We start from the raw sequence: 7428 nt of genomic DNA, 5'->3' as shown, positions 1-7428 counted from the left end.
AATTCATAAAACAATTACAAATTATGAATTAAATAAGAATACAAGTACTTAACTTATTCAAGTGAAAAAAAAAATATAATAAAAAATGAAACTTGAATACTAGATCAAAAAATCATGTTTAGTGTCAAATTATAGAAATCAACATCACAAAAGATGAAATCCAAACAACAAATCCATAGTTACTTTTTAGTCTAACAAATCCATAGTTACTTTCTAACCTAACACGTCAAACTATTTATAGGTTCACACTTAAATCAAATTACTAATTATACTTACAAACGATTAAGATATGTGTTTGTTGAATTTATATGTCCAAAAATTATTATTGAGTGACATTACTAATGATATGTTGTATGATAGGATCATACATTCATCAAGTTGACACGTTTTGTATGTTAATTATTAATACGATTATTAATAAATAATATAATTTCTTGTATTTAATTACAGACTAATTATTATTTTGTGAAAATAAATATTATAAGAAAGTATAACTAGTTATTATTTCATATGATATGAATTAATAAGTTATGTACAACCTTTTGGACTAGTTGAATTCTTTTTTCTTTTACACAAAGTTTATATTTTATAAACTTTTAGTTTATAATAAAATAAAAGAATCATTCTCTTTTGAAGGGTATAACTAACTAGGTAAGGGCATATCTCTTCTTTTTCTCCCATGCCTCTAAAGGAAGGAGATTACTTTGTATTATTTAATGGGGTTGCTTTTGCTTTTGTATATGTATATAAGATAGTGCTTTGCATGAGTTTTTGGCTAGATTTCTAGTGAATTCTGTACATTCCTCTCTATGGCTGAAACTACCTCTTTCTCCTTCTTGTTGTATTTTGAAAATTGTTGCAAGATTAGACGCCCTCCTGGGTTGTCTCATTTAGTTCTTATTTGAGTTAAGTACTTAAAAGCTTAGGACACTCAAGAATGCAAGAAGGAAGTAGCATTCCATGTATCTTACTCTTGATGGTTGATACACATAGAGAAATCATATTATTTGATTTTCGTATCTTCGTTAACACCCCAAAGCAAGTGGGTTCAAAGACATCAAAGGTTATCATTCTAAAAACTATTTGGTTGTTTTTATTTCATTCTAATCTCTATAAATGAGTCATTGATGGTTTGGTTTTATTGTAAATTAAAAATAAACTTATTATTTTTATAAGACTTCCGTTATGGTTTTTGTAAAAAACAAACTTATATTTTGTATCAAAACCCATCAGTGGTATCAAACTCACCTTTTATTTGTTAAAATGATTTTTTATGTTTGATAATATTTGGTTTTTGAAAAACAAGTATGAATTTCTTTTGTTTAGAAAAATTGATATTTGATTTGGCAAATTCTTAGTTAAAATTGTTTATTTTTAAATATAACCATTTTTATTTATTTGGTTATATAAACGTTCCCTTAGAAAAAATAAAGAGGTTTTTGTTATTATATTTGATATGTTGATGTATATAAACAATACATTTGAACCTTTATGTTGTTGTTGGTTGATATTTATTTATTCATAAGATGTAATAGATAAATAATTTTTTTTTTCATTTGTTGGTCTGTAGTAATAAATTAGTTAAACTGGTTGTTTTATTTTAAATGTAATAAGATGAAGAGATGACCATTTTGAAGATGACTTAACCATTTGAGACCATAATCCCAACCATGAGCTTCTACTTTTGGTTTTGGGCTTAATTATAGTCTTAATGGTTTAAGTGCAACAACCTTTACAACATGAAGATTGAAGTCCTTTTGCAAGCAAGACTTGATTTGGCAAGTGGGAGCTTGAATACCTTTTCTAAGTGTCCCTTAAGTTCTTTAGAAAAAGATTAATAATTGTTGGGATGGCTCACAAAATTTTATACTAAACATGACATGGTTTATACAAATTAAAATGTATCCATGTGATGCATATTTTTATCTTATTGTTTGTTATGTTTTCTGTATGAAAATGAGTTTTACATGTCAAAAACATTTTAACATAAGATACTATTACTTGGAGTTTGAGTAAAAAATATTTAAAAGATAACATAAGATGTTTATAAATGGATATTTTTAAAAACGTTTTTACCGGTTACCGGTTAAAATGGATTTTTTTTTGTTAAAAATAGTTTTATTTTAAAACTTATAAATAAACAACTTTAAAATATTTGAAATGGATTAAAATATGTTTAAATGTTATATAAACTCAATGTCTTTATAATAAATAATGAGTTTTTATTATAAAGATTAAAATCGGTTTATAGTGTTATAACAACAAATAATAAAACTCGTGATTATTTTTTGCATCAAAACTTAATATATGATATTAGTATTTTAAACATAACTCAACATATTAATATTATGTTTTATGCATGCCAAATGAGATTTAAAACATAAGTATCATCCAAGTATTGGTTTATCAAGATATGAGTTTTATTATAAGATGCATAAAATTGAGTTTATAAAATAAAATGAGTTTATTTTAAAAATTCATGAAGTCATAAGATTTTGATTATTAAAAGGAGATTTAAAATTGTGATTTTAGAATACATCCAAAACTCAAAGTCTTAAATATAAAATGATGTTTTATTAAGACTATAACTGGTTCCTAAAACCGATCTACGACTAAACTTTAAAATGTTAGATTTTAGTTTATAATTGATCGCAACTAATGTTAAATAAAATGAAGTTTTATTTGTCACATAAATAACCTCATAAAAAGTGGTATGAATTTTACAAAAGATTAATTGAATTGTTGGATGCATGCAATATTTATGAGACCATGTTTTCATAAACTCCAACTGCAAAAAATAAAACCTTTTCTAAAAATGCTAGTCATTATCGTCCTTTTAAAGAACGCTCGGTATCAGTTGTATGGTCTTCATGTCATAGAGTCACCTGGTCATTAGGATTGTCTTATGATGTTCGGGGTAGTATTGTAGTTTCTAGTGTCTAAAGGGTCACCTTGTTATTGGTTAATTGCAATACTACAAATTATTTCAAGTAGGATGACTCAATCATAAACTTGTGTGATAAAGGTCACCTAAGTATAAGAGGTCTGAGGCATAGATGGGATAAACATGCCAAGTTAAGCAATAGTTATTTAGGAAAACAATAGTTGTTTAAGATCCCACAATCTAGGAGTTACATATTGTATACAATTGGTACTACCTAGTGAGTTTGATTAAGTTAATGGGATAAAGGTCATCTAACCATTTACTTTTTTGGTTACTTTGATCCTAGAATTTAGTAAATCAATTCTTTAAGAACCAATAAAAGGTATTAATTTTTAAAGACTTAATATTGAAAATACCAAATGAAACTTTTTTAAATTCTATTAATAATTGTAAATAATCTTACGCCACACAAAACCTTTCTCTTGTTGAGTTTTAAGAGACAGTAACATTTGATGATTATAATTTCTATAACTAGCATAACATCTTGAGGTTCTTACCTTAAGGATAAATAGAAATTATATATAATGAAAGATCCCATACTTGAATAACCTCTTCAAACCAGTAAGTCTGCTCATGATACTTTGATGAAAGTATTTTTGTGATGATATTGATGTGTCTCACATTATACTGGAGTAATTAACCCGAACTTACAGAAAGTCTTGGATAATTATGAAACATGTCAGATGTATCATCTGTGACATCCCTAATTTCATGGCTAGAAAAGACCGATTTGTTTATGCTTTGTTTTTAAAATCAGAGTGATCTTTTAAAGAAAACAGTTGCAGAATTTGTTCCCAAAATATGATAAAGATTTATCAAAACATTTCTTTAAAGAAATGTATTTTCATTTCATAACAAAATCTCGGGATGTCATGTTCAATACACACCAAAAGCATAAACATAACAAAATAGACCTTACAACAGTTATTCATAACTACTAGCCTATAATCCAAAATTTCTCGTTATGTTAGCCAACTTATGCTCTAGTGCCATAACCTGTAATACAAAGAAAACTGAGAGGGCCAGGCTTGGGAGCCTGGTAAGCATATAGGGTTTTCAACACACAATAATATAATTATTATATTTAATTATCAAATAATCAATCCAATTACCCACCCCTTTATCTCCATTTATTTCTTAAATATTTATCATAAGAACCAATTACCCTTCTCCTATTCATTCCTAAGGATTGCCCTAAGGAACTGACACAAAGTCTAGTACTGCCAAAGTTCTTAGATTACCTCTGATGAACACACAGTTCATAATAATTAATGAACACCTAGTTCAAGAACACCTAATAGACACTTAGTTCCAATATTACCCAGCGAACACTTAGTTCAAAAACAGTTAATGAACGCTTAGTTCAAATACTACCCAATGAACACCTAGTTCAAAAACACTTAATGAACGCTTAGTTCAAATATCTCTGATGAACACTAAGTTCAAATATCTAATGAACACTTAGTTCAAATAACCCTGGTGAACCCAATCACCTAAGGAACACATAGTACGAAAGCTCTTAGTTCAAACAATGTAATAATAATCTACATCTCGATCCTGCAAAACCACTAATATTATAAACACATATAAATCATATTTCTAAAACAATATATCCCATCCCATCGATCCCCACATACTGACCCTATACAATGATCTTACGAGATCTAGCCTAAGAATCGATATGAACCACAAACTGACGAAGCTGCTTCGGAAATTCCCTTGCAGCAAATGAGGATCAATAATGACATCAAATGAGGGGAATGGAATAAGTTTCACCACGAACCTTCGTTCGTAAAAGAAAGAACCAAAAGACATTTTAAGTCGGGGGTAGTTATCTAGATAACAATGCCTAGGTGGGGGTCTGACTATCATGAGGTATTATACCCCCAAACTCTACCTATCCCAGCATCGAACTTCGCCTAGCAGTGAACTGAATACATGAGGTATTTCACCCACAGACGCACCCTATCCAGCAATATAAGACCAAGCATACCTAGCAGTGGTCTGTTACCGACACACTTTATTAGGCAGTCTACGAAGTTCCTTTAATTAATTTGTGAAAGAAAATGCTGACATATGAAGCTCGGTCGATCACTTCATAAAAGAAACGATGACTCCAAAGCTCTCTCAAAATAAAAGTATGGGGAAATACTACTAGAGTACTCCCGTACGCTCCCGTAACCGACACACAAAATTGTCAAAAATACTTTGTACATGATAGTACTTCTGGCACATTATAGTACTCTAGTATGCGAAATACTCGTACCCGAGAACATAATAGTACCCTGGCACAAGCAGCACCCAAGACACAGAGCTTTGAAAAGGACTTCGTACATAAAATGTACTTCTATACGTAGGATGTACTCCACCGATCATCAATCTCACAGCACACGTACTCTTAATATGAGGCTACCCAATGTCCAAACTTAATGGAATTAAACATCCCTATTTAAGTATTAACCTATCACTAGGCAAGCCTACAATGCTTATAATCAATTTTTGATACTAACTCCGTTTAGGCAATGATAACTAGTGTATACTTTAACACAGAGTTTTAAGTAATAATATCATATATTCACATCTTAACACATATTGAACCATAACTGATTCGCATGTTGTATATCATCAAATATATCTAACACGTATTTTAGACAGTAACAAATGCTTCACATACATATGTATATTTCATACTTTAATCAATACTCAAAGTAAAATCATGTTCCTAAAAGGTACTGTACTCATGATACCTTATCGAAAGAACACGTAGTTGAAAAATACATAATCCGTACTCCCGGATCTTAAATTTTCCTCATTACCTAATTGATATTCCTGGATCTAAAACTAACCTCTTGATCTGATCCATACTCTTGGATCTAAAACTAACCTCCTGATCTGATCCATACATCCAGATCTAAAACAAGTTTATCTCTTTATCCTTTTATCTCATGATCCAAGTCATCTTTTATCAAATACCAACAATCTTATTTACCCATGTTCTACCCAACATATTTGCAGATACAAAATACATATACAGTTTAACTCATTTAAACCTATATAATTTATCCATCCCAGAAACATCTCAAATAAACAACAATATATATACACACATAGCACATATTTCATAGAAAATATTTAATATTAATGTGTTAGAAGAAAGTAACTATACACTCACATGATCAGAAGATGATCGGACAAAACTACGACTTGCAATGGTAGTATTCTTTGGTGAAACCGGGATCACTTCACACATAGGGTTTCTCACGGGCAGAGCTTCGGCTCAGAAACTCTTTTCTTCTCGGGATCTTCGGACTTCGGGACTTGCTTCGGGGGGTTAAAATAGGGCTTAGAGGGTGTATCGGAAGTGGGAGAGAAGGGATGGAGCAACCATAATCGGCTGGCCCTTCAAATCTATTTATAGGGAAAATTTTGCCCTTGCCACGTTGTGGCACCTTTTCCACGTTGTGGGCTTGGTCGTCACTGCATGCGGCATCAAAAGTTGTGTCTGGGGGACTCCAGGAGGTGTTAGAAGACTTGCCACATCGTGGCACTGCTTGCCACGTGTTGGTATCTGACAGTTTTGGGGTTTCACGCCCCGAACTTCAGAAATTCATAACTTTCACATACGAACTTCGTTTTCGACGTTCCTTATATCGACACGTAAGTGAGATTATGATCTACAACTCTCGTTTAGACTCTGTTGGATAAGTTTGACTTTATTTTTAATATATTATAAATATATTACTTATATATTATTTTTAGTAGGCCGGGACAGGAAAACTCCGTTCAAAATTCATAACTCCTTCATCTGAACTCCGTTTTCGTTTGTCTTTTTGTACTTGGACTACTATCGACAAGATCTTCGACTATCGTTTAGATTGTTTCTGCTAAAAAACCGCTTGATCTGAAATCGAGTACTCGGGCTGCATACCGCTAAGTCGAAACTTCGGAAAATCATAAATTCCTCCTACGAAGTTAGATTTGGGCGCTCTTTTTATGCACACTCTCGGTTTAACGAACTCTATGAATTTTGTTTAGATCACTAAGGATAAATATCACTCTAACGTAAATTCACTTTTTACGTTATTCAGCGTCGTGTCGATTCTATCGCGAAAATTCGGCAGGTCATAGCTTCTTCGTTATAACTCGGATTCCGGCGTTCTTTATATCTCTGAAATCCTTGTCACGACCACTACAACTTAGTTAAGATTATCCACCCTAAATAATATTCTACCAAAAAGTCATTTTTGACCCTTATTGTCTCTAAATTGATTAGCCCGGATCTATGGGCGTTACATCATCAAGTGAAGCAGATATTCAATCAAAACAATAGAAAGTTCTTCAAATATGCTCAAGCATTAAATAAAGGAAGATCTAAGAGATTGTGCAGTGAAACAGAGTTAGTTTTCAGTAAAGGGATATACAACATAAACCTAGAAATCAATAAATGATCTAAATGATTAATGTTGCTTCTATTTTGGAAGAAA

At 31.1% G+C, this 7428-nt stretch overlaps 1 long non-coding RNA gene across 1 annotated transcript; it reads left to right on the top strand.

Moving 5' to 3' along the window:
• The first annotated feature begins 786 nt into the window (after positions 1 to 786).
• LOC144998118 (uncharacterized) lies at positions 787 to 1928 on the top strand. Its single transcript, XR_013660137.1, has 2 exons — positions 787 to 1063; positions 1615 to 1928. It is a non-coding gene; the product is annotated as an uncharacterized LOC144998118 (long non-coding RNA).
• Positions 1929 to 7428: the final 5500 nt, after the last annotated feature.

The sequence above is a fragment of the Lactuca saligna genome, chromosome 1, assembly GCF_052625555.1.
Source record: "Lactuca saligna cultivar CGN05327 chromosome 1, ASM5262555v1, whole genome shotgun sequence".
Classification (NCBI taxonomy): domain Eukaryota; kingdom Viridiplantae; phylum Streptophyta; class Magnoliopsida; order Asterales; family Asteraceae; genus Lactuca; species Lactuca saligna.
The sequence above is the reverse complement of the archived record's forward strand: the minus strand, read 5'-3'. Positions and strand labels throughout refer to the sequence as shown.